The sequence below is a fragment of the Mesoplodon mirus genome, assembly GCF_964341445.2.
Source record: "Mesoplodon mirus genome assembly, chromosome: X".
Lineage (NCBI taxonomy): Eukaryota > Metazoa > Chordata > Mammalia > Artiodactyla > Ziphiidae > Mesoplodon > Mesoplodon mirus.
Genome location: NC_138981.1, coordinates 142,699,976 through 142,721,458, shown reverse-complemented (window position 1 = coordinate 142,721,458; position 21,483 = coordinate 142,699,976).

Here is a 21,483-nt window from a genome sequence, read left to right as displayed (position 1 = left end):
TGTTGTGCAGAAGTGCATACCCTCAACGTTAAGTGGGACGTGACCTGGTAAGAGCCACTAATGAGAACAAAATGGAGGTGCCTTTACAAGGTAAACATTTTGCTACCATATGATCCAGCAGGCCCACTCCTGGGCCTATAACCTAAGAAGACAGAATTGGAAAGACACAGGCAGGCAAATGTGCATTGCCGCAGCATTACAATAGCCAAGTCATGGAAGCAACCAAAAAGTCCATCAACAGATGAGTGGACAAAGAAGAACTGGTACATGTACAGACAGAGTATTAGACAAGGAAATAAAGGACACGATGCCATTTGCAGCACCGTAGATGAGTCTAGAGGTAATCACACAACTTGTAGTATGTCAGAAAGAGAAAGACACATATCCTATGATATCACTTATAGGTATTACCTATAAATTCATACCAGTGAAGATATTTCCACAGAGAAGGCCAACCACAGATTCACTAAACAAACTTATGGTTCCCCAATGGAAATTTGTGAGGATTGGATACATTAGCATATCAGGGTTAACAGACGTATACAAACACAGGGGAAATATATAATCACCAAAGACCTACGGAATACCAAGAGAAGACTACTCAACGTTCTGTCATAACGTACATGGGAAAAGGATTCCAGGAAGAAAAGACATATGTGTATGTGTCAAAGAACCACATCTTGCACACCTAGAACAAGCCAAACTTTGTAATCAAACTTGCTGTGGTAAACATAAAAATTAAATTTAAAAAAATGAACAAGAAGTAGGGAGACATCTACTTAAGGGGCTTTTTCCTGGCACATTCCATTCTAAATTACAACCTAGAACACGACTTCCATTGAGGCTCTGTTGCCCTAGTCACCAGATTTGGTAAAGTAGAACTGCTGCCACCTTGTGGGCGTTTCACACAACAGCAGCTTTCATCCCAGCATCAATGGTCAGTTGATATTCAAAATACTTGCAGGCCTGTAAATCACACCTGCCCGGAAAACCAATCCTGGGGTCGTATGTCGACCAAAAAATTCAAAAGGCGTCCATATTTCAAACCGACAGTTTCAAGAGGCATAATTTATGCACATTTGTCTTCTGTTTCTTTTTCTTTATTTCTTTTTTCTTAAAAAAACGGGAATGGAAAAAGGCTGAACAGCAGGAATTAATAAAGCCATGCAAATCCAGTGTACACAAACGTTCACCTCACAGCCGTCAGAATGATCATCAGTAAAAAATGTCTACAAACAATAAAGGCTGAAGGGGTTTTAGAGAACTGCGTACCCTTTAGCTGCCGGTGGGATGTAACCTGGTAAGAGCCAGTAGTGAGAGCAGAATGGAGGTGCGTTTAAGGGTAATAATGGAGCTACCATGTGATGTGGTAGGCCCACTCATGGGACTATCACTGGTGTAGACCAGAATCAAAAAGACACAGGCGGGCAATCCCGCACTGCAGCAAAATGTACCATAGCCAGGACCTGGAAGAAACCAAAATGTCCATCAACAGAAAAATGCACCAAGAAGAAGTCGCCCATGTACACAATGGAATATTAGCCATGAAAAAGCACAGAACTGTGCCGTTGGCACCACCATAGAAGGACCAAGAGATAATCACCCAACTTGAAGTAAGAAAGCAACCGAAAGGCCGACATCCTATGACGTCACTTATAGGTGTTACCTAAAAATTGATACTCATGAAATAATCCCCAAGAGAAGGACACACATAAATTCAGAACACCAAATTATGTTTAACCAAATGGAAAGGTGTAAGGATTGTATGAATTAGGATATGGGGGTTAACAGACATATACTAATACATAGGAAATATATAATCACAAAATACCTAGGGAATACGAAGAGCGGTCTACTCAACACTCTATAATAACATACACGGGAAAGGATCCAAAGAGGAATAGACAGATACACTGATAGGATGAACCAGAAACTGTACACCTAGGAGAATCTACATTTTGATCAAATTTGCTCTGATAATTTAAAAAATTAAATTTAAATAACAAACAACAATTTAGGAGATATAAGCCCTTGGGTGTTTGCGCTGGCACATTCCACTCTAATTCGCAGCTTACTAACACGATTGCCAGGAAAGCTCTGTTGCCCAAAAACCCAGAGTTGGACATGAAGAAATGCTGCCACCTCGTGGCCGTTTCCCACAAGAGCGGCTTTAAACCCACAGCTAATGGTCACTTAACATTCACAAGGATTCAGGGCTGTAAAGGACACCTGCCCTAAAAAATTGTGCGGAGGTAGGGAATGGCCAAAAAGTTTCAAAACTCTCAAATTTTTCAAGGAGATTGTATGGAGGGCTAAGTTTTACTCACTCACTTTCAAAAAAGAGGAAAATGGATAAAAGCTCCACATCAGTAATTATTACACTCATGCAGATCTAACCTCCAAAAAGGTTTCAACTCACACATGTCAACTACCATCAACTAAAAGTCTACAAACATTACATGCTGAAGGGGTTTTAGAGAACTGTGTACCCTCTAGCTGCTGGTGAGATGTAAAGTGGTGACAGCCAATAATGAGAATAGAAAGGAGCTGCGTTTAAAAGTAAAAATTGAGCCACCATTCCGTTCAGCAGGTCCACCGCTGAGACTCTCACCTGACAAGTCCAGAGTCGAGAAGGCACAGGCTTCAACAGCTGCACTGCAGGAATTTTCACAATAGCCAAGACACGGAAGCAACCAAAATGTCCATCACCATATCAGTTGAAAAAGAAGAAGTGGTTCATGTACACAATAGAATATTAGCCATGAAAAACAATGAAACACTGCTCTTTGAGGCACCATAGTTGAGCCTAGAGATAATCACAGAACATGAGGTAAGTCGGAAAGCAAAAGACATATCCTATGATATCACTTATAGGCGTTATCGAACAACTGACACAAATGAACTTATTTGCACAGAGAAAGACACTCACACACTTAGAAAACAAACTATGCTTGTCTAAAAGGAAAGGTGGGGGGAATGGAAAAATTAGAGATTAGGGTTACCATACGTGTACAAATACCTAATAAATACATATATCAAAAGACCGACCGTATAGTAAGGGAGGTCTATGGAACACTCTGCCATAATTTACATGGGAAGTGGATCTGTACATGAATATATATAGATATAGATATAGATATAGATATAGATAGATATATATATGTTATGCACAAATGAACCAGATTGTCTACACCTAGCACAAACAATATTCTAATCATTACCCCAATTAAAAAAAACTAAAACAACAAACAGGAAATAATGTAACATAAACTTATGGGGGTTTCTCCTGGCACATTCCATTTCAATTTACAACTTAGGAACAGGGATTCCAGAAGGGCTCTGCTGCCCTAGTAACCAGATTTGGGAATGGAGAAATGCTGCCGCCTAGTGGCCGTTTACCACAACAGCAGCTTTAAACGCAGTGCTAATGGTCACTAAATATTCACACTCATTACAGGCCTGTGAATGACACCTGCCCTCAAAAACAGTCCTGGGGGCGAATATTGACCAAAACATCAATTTTGAGGGCAACCTTTCAAGAAGACAATTTCAGGACGTTAATTGTATTCTCCATTTTTTTCATTTTTTCTTTAACAGAAATTTTAAAAGGTGTGGGAAAATGAACCTTAGAAAGAATTAAAGACATGCAAATCCAAATTACAAAAGTCCTATCAGCTCACACCAGTCAGAATGGCCATCAGCAAAAATTCTGCAAACAATAAATGCTGAAGGGGTTGTGGAGAAATGCCTAGCCTTGGTTCAATGTGGGACATGGTAAGAGCCAGTAAGGAAAACACAAAGGAGGTGCCTTGAAAAGGTAAATACTGAGCTACCATTCAATCAAGCATGCCCACTGCTGGGCCTATCGACTGAGAGGATGAGAATCAAAAAGACACAGGCTGGACTTCACGAGTGGCACAGTGGTTGACGGTCTTCCACCGAAGAAGGGGACACGGGTTCATGCCCTGGTTCGGGAAAATCACACACGCCGTGGAGCGGCTGGTCCCGTGAGCTATGGCTGCTGGGCCTGTGCGTCCAGAGCCTGTGCTCTGCAATGGGAGTAGCCATGGCAGTGAGTGGCCCACGTACCGCAAAAAATAAAAAAAAAAACACAGACTGGCAATCCTACACTCCAGCAATATTTATCATAGCCAACACTTGGAAGCTATGAAAATGTCCATCAACAGAGGAATGCACAAAGAAAAAGTGGTCCATGTACACAATGGAATATGACTCCAATAAAAAAATATAAACTCAATGTAGAAAACAAACATAAGTAAAGAAACATCAGCTTTTCGGGGTTTATCCAGGCACATTCCACTCTAATTTATAACCGAGGAATACCACTGCAAGGTAGTCTGTTTCCCTAGTTAAAAGTTTGGGAAAAGCAGAAATGCTGCCACCCTCTGTCCGTGACCTGCAACAGCAGCTTTAAAAACTGTGCTAAGGGTCACTTCATATGCACCAGTACTGGAGGGCTGTAAATGAAACCTGCCCTCAAAACGTCTTGAGGGGCGTAATGGCCAAAATCTTTCTAAATGTCACACATACTTCAAGAAAACTGTTTGAAGAGGTGAGCTGTACGCACAGCTTGAAGACAAAAAGGACATGCCAGAAAGCTCAATTTCAATGGATTATGAGACGCAGGCAAATCCAACCACAAACATGGACCAGCTCACACTAGTCAGAATAAACCTCAGCAAAAAAACTACAAACAATAAATGCTGAAGGTGTTGTGCAGAAGTGCATACCCTCAACGTTAAGTGGGACGTGACCTGGTAAGAGCCACTAATGAGAACAGAATGGAGGTGCCTTTACAAGGTAAACATTTTGCTACCATATGATCCAGCAGGCCCACTCCTGGGCCTATAACCTAAGAAGACAGAATTGGAAAGACACAGGCAGGCAAATGTGCATTGCCGCAGCATTACAATAGCCAAGTCATGGAAGCAACCAAAAAGTCCATCAACAGATGAGTGGACAAAGAAGAACTGGTACATGTACAGACAGAGTATTAGCCAAGGAAATAAAGAACACGATGCCATTTGCAGCACCGTAGATGAGTCTAGAGGTAATCACACAACTTGTAGTATGTCAGAAAGAGAAAGACACATATCCTATGATATCACTTATAGGTATTACCTATAAATTCATACCAGTGAAGATATTTCCACAGAGAAGGCCAACCACAGATTCATTAAACAAACTTATGGTTCCCCAATGGAAATTTGTGAGGATTGGATACATTAGCATATCAGGGTTAACAGACGTATACAAACACAGGGGAAATATATAATCACCAAAGACCTACGGAATACCAAGAGAAGACTACTCAACGTTCTGTCATAACGTACATGGGAAAAGGATTCCAGGAAGAAAAGACATATGTGTATGTGTCAAAGAACCACATCTTGCACACCTAGAACAAGCCAAACTTTGTAATCAAACTTGCTGTGGTAAACATAAAAATTAAATTTAAAAAAATGAACAAGAAGTAGGGAGACATCTACTTAAGGGGCTTTTTCCTGGCACATTCCATTCTAAATTACAACCTAGAACACGACTTCCATTGAGGCTCTGTTGCCCTAGTCACCAGATTTGGTAAAGCAGAACTGCTGCCACCTTGTGGGCGTTTCACACAACAGCAGCTTTCATCCCAGCATCAATGGTCAGTTGATATTCAAAATACTTGCAGGCCTGTAAATCACACCTGCCCGGAAAACCAATCCTGGGGTCGTATGTCGACCAAAAAATTCAAAAGGCGTCCATATTTCAAACCGACAGTTTCAAGAGGCATAATTTATGCACATTTGTCTTCTGTTTCTTTTTCTTTATTTCTTTTTTCTTAAAAAAACGGGAATGGAAAAAGGCTGAACAGCAGGAATTAATAAAGCCATGCAAATCCAGTGTACACAAACGTTCACCTCACAGCCGTCAGAATGATCATCAGTAAAAAATGTCTACAAACAATAAAGGCTGAAGGGGTTTTAGAGAACTGCGTACCCTTTAGCTGCCGGTGGGATGTAACCTGGTAAGAGCCAGTAGTGAGAGCAGAATGGAGGTGCGTTTAAGGGTAATAATGGAGCTACCATGTGATGTGGTAGGCCCACTCATGGGACTATCACTGGTGTAGACCAGAATCAAAAAGACACAGGCGGGCAATCCCGCACTGCAGCAAAATGTACCATAGCCAGGACCTGGAAGAAACCAAAATGTCCATCAACAGAAAAATGCACCAAGAAGAAGTCGCCCATGTACACAATGGAATATTAGCCATGAAAAAGCACAGAACTGTGCCGTTGGCACCACCATAGAAGGACCAAGAGATAATCACCCAACTTGAAGTAAGAAAGCAACCGAAAGGCCGACATCCTATGACGTCACTTATAGGTGTTACCTAAAAATTGATACTCATGAAATAATCTCCAAGAGAAGGACACACAGAGATTCAGAAAACCAAATTATGTTTAACCAAATGGAATGGTGTAAGGATTGTATGAATTAGGATATGGGGGTTAACAGACATATACTAATACATAGGAAATATATAATCACAAAATACCTAGGGAATACGAAGAGCGGTCTACTCAACACTCTATAATAACATACACGGGAAAGGATCCAAACAGGAATAGACAGATACACTGATAGGATGAACCAGAAACTGTACACCTAGGAGAATCTACATTTTGATCAAATTTGCTCTGATAATTTAAAAAATTAAATTTAAATAACAAACAACAATTTAGGAGATATAAGCCCTTGGGTGTTTGCGCTGGCACATTCCACTCTAATTCGCAGCTTACTAACACGATTGCCAGGAAAGCTCTGTGGCCCAAAAACCCAGAGTTGGACATGAAGAAATGCTGCCACCTCGTGGCCGTTTCCCACAAGAGCGGCTTTAAACCCACAGCTAATGGTCACTTAACATTCACAAGGATTCAGGGCTGTAAAGGACACCTGCCCTAAAAAATTGTGCGGAGGTAGGGAATGGCCAAAAAGTTTCAAAACTCTCAAATTTTTCAAGGAGATTGTATGGAGGGCTAAGTTTTACTCACTCACTTTCAAAAAAGAGGAAAATGGATAAAAGCTCCACATCAGTAATTATTACACTCATGCAGATCTAACCTCCAAAAAGGTTTCAACTCACACATGTCAACTACCATCAACTAAAAGTCTACAAACATTACATGCTGAAGGGGTTTTAGAGAACTGTGTACCCTCTAGCTGCTGGTGAGATGTAAAGTGGTGACAGCCAATAATGAGAATAGAAAGGAGCTGCGTTTAAAAGTAAAAATTGAGCCACCATTCCGTTCAGCAGGTCCACCGCTGAGACTCTCACCTGACAAGTCCAGAGTCGAGAAGGCACAGGCTTCAACAGCTGCACTGCAGGAATTTTCACAATAGCCAAGACACGGAAGCAACCAAAATGTCCATCACCATATCAGTTGAAAAAGAAGAAGTGGTTCATGTACACAATAGAATATTAGCCATGAAAAACAATGAAACACTGCTCTTTGAGGCACCATAGTTGAGCCTAGAGATAATCACAGAACATGAGGTAAGTCGGAAAGCAAAAGACATATCCTATGATATCACTTATAGGCGTTATCGAACAACTGACACAAATGAACTTATTTGCACAGAGAAAGACACTCACACACTTAGAAAACAAACTATGCTTGTCTAAAAGGAAAGGTGGGGGGAATGGAAAAATTAGAGATTAGGGTTACCATACGTGTACAAATACCTAATAAATACATATATCAAAAGACCGACCGTATAGTAAGGGAGGTCTATGGAACACTCTGCCATAATTTACATGGGAAGTGGATCTGTACATGAATATATATAGATATAGATATAGATATAGATAGATAGATATATGTTATGCACAAATGAACCAGATTGTCTACACCTAGCACAAACAATATTCTAATCATTACCACAATTAAAAAAAAACTAAAACAACAAACAGGAAATAATGTAACATAAACTTATGGGGGTTTCTCCTGGCACATTCCATTTCAATTTACAACTTAGGAACAGGGATTCCAGAAGGGCTCTGCTGCCCTAGTAACCAGATTTGGGAATGGAGAAATGCTGCCGCCTAGTGGCCGTTTACCACAACAGCAGCTTTAAACGCAGTGCTAATGGTCACTAAATATTCACACTCATTACAGGCCTGTGAATGACACCTGCCCTCAAAAACAGTCCTGGGGGCGAATATTGACCAAAACATCAATTTTGAGGGCAACCTTTCAAGAAGACAATTTCAGGACGTTAATTGTATTCTCCATTTTTTTCATTTTTTCTTTAACAGAAATTTTAAAAGGTGTGGGAAAATGAACCTTAGAAAGAATTAAAGACATGCAAATCCAAATTACAAAAGTCCTATCAGCTCACACCAGTCAGAGTGGCCATCAGCAAAAATTCTGCAAACAATAAATGCTGAAGGGGTTGTGGAGAAATGCCTAGCCTTGGTTCAATGTGGGACATGGTAAGAGCCAGTAAGGAAAACACAAAGGAGGTGCCTTGAAAAGGTAAATACTGAGCTACCATTCAATCAAGCATGCCCACTGCTGGGCCTATCGACTGAGAGGATGAGAATCAAAAAGACACAGGCTGGACTTCACGAGTGGCACAGTGGTTGACGGTCTTCCACCGAAGAAGGGGACACGGGTTCATGCCCTGGTTCGGGAAAATCACACACGCCGTGGAGCGGCTGGTCCCGTGAGCTATGGCTGCTGGGCCTGTGCGTCCAGAGCCTGTGCTCTGCAATGGGAGTAGCCATGGCAGTGAGTGGCCCACGTACCGCAAAAAATAAAAAAAAAAACACAGACTGGCAATCCTACACTCCAGCAATACTTATCATAGCCAACACTTGGAAGCTATGAAAATGTCCATCAACAGAGGAATGCACAAAGAAAAAGTGGTCCATGTACACAATGGAATATGACTCCAATAAAAAAATATAAATTCAATGTAGAAAACAAACATAAGTAAAGAAACATCAGCTTTTCGGGGTTTATCCAGGCACATTCCACTCTAATTTATAACCGAGGAATACCACTGCAAGGTAGTCTGTTTCCCTAGTTAAAAGTTTGGGAAAAGCAGAAATGCTGCCACCCTCTGTCCGTGACCTGCAAGAGTAGCTTTAAAAACTGTGCTAAGGGTCACTTCATATGCACCAGTACTGGAGGGCTGTAAATGAAACCTGCCCTCAAAACGTCTTGAGGGGCGTAATGGCCAAAATCTTTCTAAATGTCACACATACTTCAAGAAAACAGTTTGAAGAGGTAAGCTGTACGCACAGCTTGAAGACAAAAAGGACATGCCAGAAAGCTCAATTTCAATGGATTATGAGACGCAGGCAAATCCAACCACAAACATGGACCAGCTCACACTAGTCAGAATAAACCTCAGCAAAAAAACTACAAACAATAAATGCTGAAGGTGTTGTGCAGAAGTGCATACCCTCAACGTTAAGTGGGACGTGACCTGGTAAGAGCCACTAATGAGAACAGAATGGAGGTGCCTTTACAAGGTAAACATTTTGCTACCATATGATCCAGCAGGCCCACTCCTGGGCCTATAACCTAAGAAGACAGAATTGGAAAGACACAGGCAGGCAAATGTGCATTGCCGCAGCATTACAATAGCCAAGTCATGGAAGCAACCAAAAAGTCCATCAACAGATGAGTGGACAAAGAAGAACTGGTACATGTACAGACAGAGTATTAGCCAAGGAAATAAAGAACACGATGCCATTTGCAGCACCGTAGATGAGTCTAGAGGTAATCACACAACTTGTAGTATGTCAGAAAGAGAAAGACACATATCCTATGATATCACTTATAGGTATTACCTATAAATTCATACCAGTGAAGATATTTCCACAGAGAAGGCCAACCACAGATTCATTAAACAAACTTATGGTTCCCCAATGGAAATTTGTGAGGATTGGATACATTAGCATATCAGGGTTAACAGACGTATACAAACACAGGGGAAATATATAATCACCAAAGACCTACGGAATACCAAGAGAAGACTACTCAACGTTCTGTCATAACGTACATGGGAAAAGGATTCCAGGAAGAAAAGACATATGTGTATGTGTCAAAGAACCACATCTTGCACACCTAGAACAAGCCAAACTTTGTAATCAAACTTGCTGTGGTAAACATAAAAATTAAATTTAAAAAAATGAACAAGAAGTAGGGAGACATCTACTTAAGGGGCTTTTTCCTGGCACATTCCATTCTAAATTACAACCTAGAACACGACTTCCATTGAGGCTCTGTTGCCCTAGTCACCAGATTTGGTAAAGCAGAACTGCTGCCACCTTGTGGGCGTTTCACACAACAGCAGCTTTCATCCCAGCATCAATGGTCAGTTGATATTCAAAATACTTGCAGGCCTGTAAATCACACCTGCCCGGAAAACCAATCCTGGGGTCGTATGTCGACCAAAAAATTCAAAAGGCGTCCATATTTCAAACCGACAGTTTCAAGAGGCATAATTTATGCACATTTGTCTTCTGTTTCTTTTTCTTTATTTCTTTTTTCTTAAAAAAACGGGAATGGAAAAAGGCTGAACAGCAGGAATTAATAAAGCCATGCAAATCCAGTGTACACAAACGTTCACCTCACAGCCGTCAGAATGATCATCAGTAAAAAATGTCTACAAACAATAAAGGCTGAAGGGGTTTTAGAGAACTGCGTACCCTTTAGCTGCCGGTGGGATGTAACCTGGTAAGAGCCAGTAGTGAGAGCAGAATGGAGGTGCGTTTAAGGGTAATAATGGAGCTACCATGTGATGTGGTAGGCCCACTCATGGGACTATCACTGGTGTAGACCAGAATCAAAAAGACACAGGCGGGCAATCCCGCACTGCAGCAAAATGTACCATAGCCAGGACCTGGAAGAAACCAAAATGTCCATCAACAGAAAAATGCACCAAGAAGAAGTCGCCCATGTACACAATGGAATATTAGCCATGAAAAAGCACAGAACTGTGCCGTTGGCACCACCATAGAAGGACCAAGAGATAATCACCCAACTTGAAGTAAGAAAGCAACCGAAAGGCCGACATCCTATGACGTCACTTATAGGTGTTACCTAAAAATTGATACTCATGAAATAATCCCCAAGAGAAGGACACACATAAATTCAGAACACCAAATTATGTTTAACCAAATGGAAAGGTGTAAGGATTGTATGAATTAGGATATGGGGGTTAACAGACATATACTAATACATAGGAAATATATAATCACAAAATACCTAGGGAATACGAAGAGCGGTCTACTCAACACTCTATAATAACATACACGGGAAAGGATCCAAAGAGGAATAGACAGATACACTGATAGGATGAACCAGAAACTGTACACCTAGGAGAATCTACATTTTGATCAAATTTGCTCTGATAATTTAAAAAATTAAATTTAAATAACAAACAACAATTTAGGAGATATAAGCCCTTGGGTGTTTGTGCTGGCACATTCCACTCTAATTCGCAGCTTACTAACACGATTGCCAGGAAAGCTCTGATGCCCAAAAACCCAGAGTTGGACATGAAGAAATGCTGCCACCTCGTGGCCGTTTCCCACAAGAGCGGCTTTAAACCCACAGCTAATGGTCACTTAACATTCACAAGGATTCAGGGCTGTAAAGGACACCTGCCCTAAAAAATTGTGCGGAGGTAGGGAATGGCCAAAAAGTTTCAAAACTCTCAAATTTTTCAAGGAGATTGTATGGAGGGCTAAGTTTTACTCACTCACTTTCAAAAAAGAGGAAAATGGATAAAAGCTCCACATCAGTAATTATTACACTCATGCAGATCTAACCTCCAAAAAGGTTTCAACTCACACATGTCAACTACCATCAACTAAAAGTCTACAAACATTACATGCTGAAGGGGTTTTAGAGAACTGTGTACCCTCTAGCTGCTGGTGAGATGTAAAGTGGTGACAGCCAATAATGAGAATAGAAAGGAGCTGCGTTTAAAAGTAAAAATTGAGCCACCATTCCGTTCAGCAGGTCCACCGCTGAGACTCTCACCTGACAAGTCCAGAGTCGAGAAGGCACAGGCTTCAACAGCTGCACTGCAGGAATTTTCACAATAGCCAAGACACGGAAGCAACCAAAATGTCCATCACCATATCAGTTGAAAAAGAAGAAGTGGTTCATGTACACAATAGAATATTAGCCATGAAAAACAATGAAACACTGCTCTTTGAGGCACCATAGTTGAGCCTAGAGATAATCACAGAACATGAGGTAAGTCGGAAAGCAAAAGACATATCCTATGATATCACTTATAGGCGTTATCGAACAACTGACACAAATGAACTTATTTGCACAGAGAAAGACACTCACACACTTAGAAAACAAACTATGCTTGTCTAAAAGGAAAGGTGGGGGGAATGGAAAAATTAGAGATTAGGGTTACCATACGTGTACAAATACCTAATAAATACATATATCAAAAGACCGACCGTATAGTAAGGGAGGTCTATGGAACACTCTGCCATAATTTACATGGGAAGTGGATCTGTACATGAATATATATAGATATAGATATAGATATAGATAGATATATATATGTTATGCACAAATGAACCAGATTGTCTACACCTAGCACAAACAATATTCTAATCATTACCCCAATTAAAAAAAAACTAAAACAACAAACAGGAAATAATGTAACATAAACTTATGGGGGTTTCTCCTGGCACATTCCATTTCAATTTACAACTTAGGAACAGGGATTCCAGAAGGGCTCTGCTGCCCTAGTAACCAGATTTGGGAATGGAGAAATGCTGCCGCCTAGTGGCCGTTTACCACAACAGCAGCTTTAAACGCAGTGCTAATGGTCACTAAATATTCACACTCATTACAGGCCTGTGAATGACACCTGCCCTCAAAAACAGTCCTGGGGGCGAATATTGACCAAAACATCAATTTTGAGGGCAACCTTTCAAGAAGACAATTTCAGGACGTTAATTGTATTCTCCATTTTTTTCATTTTTTCTTTAACAGAAATTTTAAAAGGTGTGGGAAAATGAACCTTAGAAAGAATTAAAGACATGCAAATCCAAATTACAAAAGTCCTATCAGCTCACACCAGTCAGAATGGCCATCAGCAAAAATTCTGCAAACAATAAATGCTGAAGGGGTTGTGGAGAAATGCCTAGCCTTGGTTCAATGTGGGACATGGTAAGAGCCAGTAAGGAAAACACAAAGGAGGTGCCTTGAAAAGGTAAATACTGAGCTACCATTCAATCAAGCATGCCCACTGCTGGGCCTATCGACTGAGAGGATGAGAATCAAAAAGACACAGGCTGGACTTCACGAGTGGCACAGTGGTTGACGGTCTTCCACCGAAGAAGGGGACACGGGTTCATGCCCTGGTTCGGGAAAATCACACACGCCGCGGAGCGGCTGGTCCCGTGAGCTATGGCTGCTGGGCCTGTGCATCCACAGCCTGTGCTCTGCAATGGGAGTAGCCATGGCAGTGAGTGGCCCACGTACCGCAAAAAATAAAAAAAAAACACAGACTGGCAATCCTACACTCCAGCAATATTTATCATAGCCAACACTTGGAAGCTGTGAAAATGTCCATCAACAGAGGAATGCACAAAGATAAAGTGGTCCATGTACACAATGGAATATGACTCCAATAAAAAAATATAAATTCAATGTAGAAAACAAACATAAGTAAAGAAACATCAGCTTTTCGGGGTTTATCCAGGCACATTCCACTCTAATTTATAACCGAGGAATACCACTGCAAGGTAGTCTGTTTCCCTAGTTAAAAGTTTGGGAAAAGCAGAAATGCTGCCACCCTCTGTCCGTGACCTGCAACAGTAGCTTTAAAAACTGTGCTAAGGGTCACTTCATATGCACCAGTACTGGAGGGCTGTAAATGAAACCTGCCCTCAAAACGTCTTGAGGGGCGTAATGGCCAAAATCTTTCTAAATGTCACACATACTTCAAGAAAACAGTTTGAAGAGGTAAGCTGTATGCACAGCTTGAAGACAAAAAGGACATGCCAGAAAGCTCAATTTCAATGGATTATGAGACGCAGGCAAATCCAACCACAAACATGGACCAGCTCACACTAGTCAGAATAAACCTCAGCAAAAAAACTACAAACAATAAATGCTGAAGGTGTTGTGCAGAAGTGCATACCCTCAACGTTAAGTGGGACGTGACCTGGTAAGAGCCACTAATGAGAACAGAATGGAGGTGCCTTTACAAGGTAAACATTTTGCTACCATATGATCCAGCAGGCCCACTCCTGGGCCTATAACCTAAGAAGACAGAATTGGAAAGACACAGGCAGGCAAATGTGCATTGCCGCAGCATTACAATAGCCAAGTCATGGAAGCAACCAAAAAGTCCATCAACAGATGAGTGGACAAAGAAGAACTGGTACATGTACAGACAGAGTATTAGACAAGGAAATAAAGGACACGATGCCATTTGCAGCACCGTAGATGAGTCTAGAGGTAATCACACAACTTGTAGTATGTCAGAAAGAGAAAGACACATATCCTATGATATCACTTATAGGTATTACCTATAAATTCATACCAGTGAAGATATTTCCACAGAGAAGGCCAACCACAGATTCATTAAACAAACTTATGGTTCCCCAATGGAAATTTGTGAGGATTGGATACATTAGCATATCAGGGTTAACAGACGTATACAAACACAGGGGAAATATATAATCACCAAAGACCTACGGAATACCAAGAGAAGACTACTCAACGTTCTGTCATAACGTACATGGGAAAAGGATTCCAGGAAGAAAAGACATATGTGTATGTGTCAAAGAACCACATCTTGCACACCTAGAACAAGCCAAACTTTGTAATCAAACTTGCTGTGGTAAACATAAAAATTAAATTTAAAAAAATGAACAAGAAGTAGGGAGACATCTACTTAAGGGGCTTTTTCCTGGCACATTCCATTCTAAATTACAACCTAGAACACGACTTCCATTGAGGCTCTGTTGCCCTAGTCACCAGATTTGGTAAAGTAGAACTGCTGCCACCTTGTGGGCGTTTCACACAACAGCAGCTTTCATCCCAGCATCAATGGTCAGTTGATATTCAAAATACTTGCAGGCCTGTAAATCACACCTGCCCGGAAAACCAATCCTGGGGTCGTATGTCGACCAAAAAATTCAAAAGGCGTCCATATTTCAAACCGACAGTTTCAAGAGGCATAATTTATGCACATTTGTCTTCTGTTTCTTTTTCTTTATTTCTTTTTTCTTAAAAAAACGGGAATGGAAAAAGGCTGAACAGCAGGAATTAATAAAGCCATGCAAATCCAGTGTACACAAACGTTCACCTCACAGCCGTCAGAATGATCATCAGTAAAAAATGTCTACAAACAATAAAGGCTGAAGGGGTTTTAGAGAACTGCGTACCCTTTAGCTGCCGGTGGGATGTAACCTGGTAAGAGCCAGTAGTGAGAGCAGAATGGAGGTGCGTTTAAGGGTAATAATGGAGCTACCATGTGATGTGGTAGGCCCACTCATGGGACTATCACTGGAGTAGACCAGAATCAAAAAGACACAGGTGGGCAATCCCACACTGCAGCAAAATGTACCATAGCCAGGACCTGGAAGAAACCAAAATGTCCATCAACAGAAAAATGCACCAAGAAGAAGTCGCCCATGTACACAATGGAATATTAGCCATGAAAAAGCACAGAACTGTGCCGTTGGCACCACCATAGAAGGACCAAGAGATAATCACCCAACTTGAAGTAAGAAAGCAACCGAAAGGCCGACATCCTATGACGTCACTTATAGGTGTTACCTAAAAATTGATACTCATGAAATAATCCCCAAGAGAAGGACACACATAAATTCAGAACACCAAATTATGTTTAACCAAATGGAAAGGTGTAAGGATTGTATGAATTAGGATATGGGGGTTAACAGACATATACTAATACATAGGAAATATATAATCACAAAATACCTAGGGAATACGAAGAGCGGTCTACTCAACACTCTATAATAACATACACGGGAAAGGATCCAAAGAGGAATAGACAGATACACTGATAGGATGAACCAGAAACTGTACACCTAGGAGAATCTACATTTTGATCAAATTTGCTCTGATAATTTAAAAAATTAAATTTAAATAACAAACAACAATTTAGGAGATATAAGCCCTTGGGTGTTTGCGCTGGCACATTCCACTCTAATTCGCAGCTTACTAACACGATTGCCAGGAAAGCTCTGTGGCCCAAAAACCCAGAGTTGGAAATGAAGAAAGGCTGCCGCCTCGTGGCCGTTTCCCACAAGAGCGGCTTTAAACCCACAGCTAATGGTCACTTAACATTCACAAGGATTCAGGGCTGTAAAGGACACCTGCCCTAAAAAATTGTGCGGAGGTAGGGAATGGCCAAAAAGTTTCAAAACTCTCAAATTTTTCAAGGAGATTGTATGGAGGGCTAAGTTTTACTCACTCACTTTCAAAAAAGAGGAAAATGGATAAAAGCTCCACATCAGTAATTATTACACTCATGCAGATCTAACCTCCAAAAAGGTTTCAACTCACACATGTCAACTACCATCAACTAAAAGTCTACAAACATTACATGCTGAAGGGGTTTTAGAGAACTGTGTACCCTCTAGCTGCTGGTGAGATGTAAAGTGGTGACAGCCAATAATGAGAATAGAAAGGAGCTGCGTTTAAAAGTAAAAATTGAGCCACCATTCCGTTCAGCAGGCCCACCGCTGAGACTCTCACCTGACAAGTCCAGAGTCGAGAAGGCACAGGCTTCAACAGCTGCACTGCAGGAATTTTCACAATAGCCAAGACACGGAAGCAACCAAAATGTCCATCACCATATCAGTTGAAAAAGAAGAAGTGGTTCATGTACACAATAGAATATTAGCCATGAAAAACAATGAAACACTGCTCTTTGAGGCACCATAGTTGAGCCTAGAGATAATCACAGAACATGAGGTAAGTCGGAAAGCAAAAGACATATCCTATGATATCACTTATAGGCGTTATCGAACAACTGACACAAATGAACTTATTTGCACAGAGAAAGACACTCACACACTTAGAAAACAAACTATGCTTGTCTAAAAGGAAAGGTGGGGGGAATGGAAAAATTAGAGATTAGGGTTACCATACGTGTACAAATACCTAATAAATACATATATCAAAAGACCGACCGTATAGTAAGGGAGGTCTATGGAACACTCTGCCATAATTTACATGGGAAGTGGATCTGTACATGAATATATATAGATATAGATATAGATATAGATATAGATAGATATATATATGTTATGCACAAATGAACCAGATTGTCTACACCTAGCACAAACAATATTCTAATCATTACCCCAATTAAAAAAAAACTAAAACAACAAACAGGAAATAATGTAACATAAACTTATGGGGGTTTCTCCTGGCACATTCCATTTCAATTTACAACTTAGGAACAGGGATTCCAGAAGGGCTCTGCTGCCCTAGTAACCAGATTTGGGAATGGAGAAATGCTGCCGCCTAGTGGCCGTTTACCACAACAGCAGCTTTAAACGCAGTGCTAATGGTCACTAAATATTCACACTCATTACAGGCCTGTGAATGACACCTGCCCTCAAAAACAGTCCTGGGGGCGAATATTGACCAAAACATCAATTTTGAGGGCAACCTTTCAAGAAGACAATTTCAGGACGTTAATTGTATTCTCCATTTTTTTCATTTTTTCTTTAACAGAAATTTTAAAAGGTGTGGGAAAATGAACCTTAGAAAGAATTAAAGACATGCAAATCCAAATTACAAAAGTCCTATCAGCTCACACCAGTCAGAATGGCCATCAGCAAAAATTCTGCAAACAATAAATGCTGAAGGGGTTGTGGAGAAATGCCTAGCCTTGGTTCAATGTGGGACATGGTAAGAGCCAGTAAGGAAAACACAAAGGAGGTGCCTTGAAAAGGTAAATACTGAGCTACCATTCAATCAAGCATGCCCACTGGTGGGCCTATCGACTGAGAGGATGAGAATCAAAAAGACACAGGCTGGACTTCACTAGTGGCACAGTGGTTGACGGTCTTCCACCGAAGAAGGGGACACGGGTTCATGCCCTGGTTCGGGAAAATCACACACGCCGCGGAGCGGCTGGTCCCGTGAGCTATGGCTGCTGGGCCTGTGCGTCCACAGCCTGTGCTCTGCAATGGGAGTAGCCATGGCAGTGAGTGGCCCACGTACCGCAAAAAATAAAAAAAAAAACACAGACTGGCAATCCTACACTCCAGCAATATTTATCATAGCCAACACTTGGAAGCTATGAAAATGTCCATCAACAGAGGAATGCACAAAGAAAAAGTGGTCCATGTACACAATGGAATATGACTCCAATAAAAAAAATATAAATTCAATGTAGAAAACAAACATAAGTAAAGAAACATCAGCTTTTCGGGGTTTATCCAGGCACATTCCACTCTAATTTATAACCGAGGAATACCACTGCAAGGTAGTCTGTTTCCCTAGTTAAAAGTTTGGGAAAAGCAGAAATGCTGCCACCCTCTGTCCGTGACCTGCAACAGCAGCTTTAAAAACTGTGCTAAGGGTCACTTCATATGCACCAGTACTGGAGGGCTGTAAATGAAACCTGCCCTCAAAACGTCTTGAGGGGTGTAATGGCCAAAATCTTTCTAAATGTCACACATACTTCAAGAAAACTGTTTGAAGAGGTAAGCTGTACGCACAGCTTGAAGACAAAAAGGACATGCCAGAAAGCTCAATTTCAATGGATTATGAGACGCAGGCAAATCCAACCACAAATATGGACCAGCTCACACTAGTCAGAATAAACCTCAGCAAAAAAACTACAAACAATAAATGCTGAAGGTGTTGTGCAGAAGTGCATACCCTCAACGTTAAGTGGGACGTGACCTGGTAAGAGCCACTAATGAGAACAGAATGGAGGTGCCTTTACAAGGTAAACATTTTGCTACCATATGATCCAGCAGGCCCACTCCTGGGCCTATAACCTAAGAAGACAGAATTGGAAAGACACAGGCAGGCAAATGTGCATTGCCGCAGCATTACAATAGCCAAGTCATGGAAGCAACCAAAAAGTCCATCAACAGATGAGTGGACAAAGAAGAACTGGTACATGTACAGACAGAGTATTAGCCAAGGAAATAAAGGACATGATGCCATTTGCAGCACCGTAGATGAGTCTAGAGGTAATCACACAACTTGTAGTATGTCAGAAAGAGAAAGACACATATCCTATGATATCACTTATAGGTATTACCTATAAATTCATACCAGTGAAGATATTTCCACAGAGAAGGCCAACCACAGATTCATTAAAGAAACTTATTATGGTTCCCCAATGGAAATTTGTGAGGATTGGATACATTAGCATATCAGGGTTAACAGACGTATACAAACACAGGGGAAATATATAATCACCAAAGACCTACGGAATACCAAGAGAAGACTACTCAACGTTCTGTCATAACGTACATGGGAAAAGGATTCCAGGAAGAAAAGACATATGTGTATGTGTCAAAGAACCACATCTTGCACACCTAGAACAAGCCAAACTTTGTAATCAAACTTGCTGTGGTAAACATAAAAATTAAATTTAAAAAAATGAACAAGAAGTAGGGAGACATCTACTTAAGGGGCTTTTTCCTGGCACATTCCATTCTAAATTACAACCTAGAACACGACTTCCATTGAGGCTCTGTTGCCCTAGTCACCAGATTTGGTAAAGCAGAACTGCTGCCACCTTGTGGGCGTTTCACACAACAGCAGCTTTCATCCCAGCATCAATGGTCAGTTGATATTCAAAATACTTGCAGGCCTGTAAATCACACCTGCCCGGAAAACCAATCCTGGGGTCGTATGTCGACCAAAAAATTCAAAAGGCGTCCATATTTCAAACCGACAGTTTCAAGAGGCATAATTTATGCACATTTGTCTTCTGTTTCTTTTTCTTTATTTCTTTTTTCTTAAAAAAACGGGAATGGAAAAAGGCTGAACAGCAGGAATTAATAAAGCCATGCAAATCCAGTGTACACAAACGTTCACCTCACAGCCGTCAGAATGATCATCAGTAAAAAATGTCTACAAACAATAAAGGCTGAAGGGGTTTTAGAGAACTGCGTACCCTTTAGCTGCCGGTGGGATGTAACCTGGTAGGAGCCAGTAGTGAGAGCAGAATGGAGGTGCGTTTAAGGGTAATAATGGAGCTACCATGTGATGTGGTAGGCCCACTCATGGGACTATCACTGGTGTAGACCAGAATCAAAAAGACACAGGTGGGCAATCCCGCACTGCAGCAAAATGTACCATAGCCAGGACCTGGAAGAAACCAAAATGTCCATCAACAGAAAAATGCACCAAGAAGAAGTCGCCCATGTACACAATGGAATATTAGCCATGAAAAAGCACAGAACTGTGCCGTTGGCACCACCATAGAAGGACCAAGAGATAATCACCCAACTTGAAGTAAGAAAGCAACCGAAAGGCCGACATCCTATGACGTCACTTATAGGTGTTACCTAAAAATTGATACTCATGAAATAATCCCCAAGAGAAGGACACACATAAATTCAGAACACCAAATTATGTTTAACCAAATGGAAAGGTGTAAGGATTGTATGAATTAGGATATGGGGGTTAACAGACATATACTAATACATAGGAAATATATAATCACAAAATACCTAGGGAATACGAAGAGCGGTCTACTCAACACTCTATAATAACATACACGGGAAAGGATCCAAAGAGGAATAGACAGATACACTGATAGGATGAACCAGAAACTGTACACCTAGGAGAATCTACATTTTGATCAAATTTGCTCTGATAATTTAAAAAATTAAATTTAAATAACAAACAACAATTTAGGAGATATAAGCCCTTGGGTGTTTGCGCTGGCACATTCCACTCTAATTCGCAGCTTACTAACACGATTGCCAGGAAAGCTCTGATGCCCAAAAACCCAGAGTTGGACATGAAGAAATGCTGCCACCTCGTGGCCGTTTCCCACAAGAGCGGCTTTAAACCCACAGCTAATGGTCACTTAACATTCACAAGGATTCAGGGCTGTAAAGGACACCTGCCCTAAAAAATTGTGCGGAGGTAGGGAATGGCCAAAAAGTTTCAAAACTCTCAAATTTTTCAAGGAGATTGTATGGAGGGCTAAGTTTTACTCACTCACTTTCAAAAAAGAGGAAAATGGATAAAAGCTCCACATCAGTAATTATTACACTCATGCAGATCTAACCTCCAAAAAGGTTTCAACTCACACATGTCAACTACCATCAACTAAAAGTCTACAAACATTACATGCTGAAGGGGTTTTAGAGAACTGTGTACCCTCTAGCTGCTGGTGAGATGTAAAGTGGTGACAGCCAATAATGAGAATAGAAAGGAGCTGCGTTTAAAAGTAAAA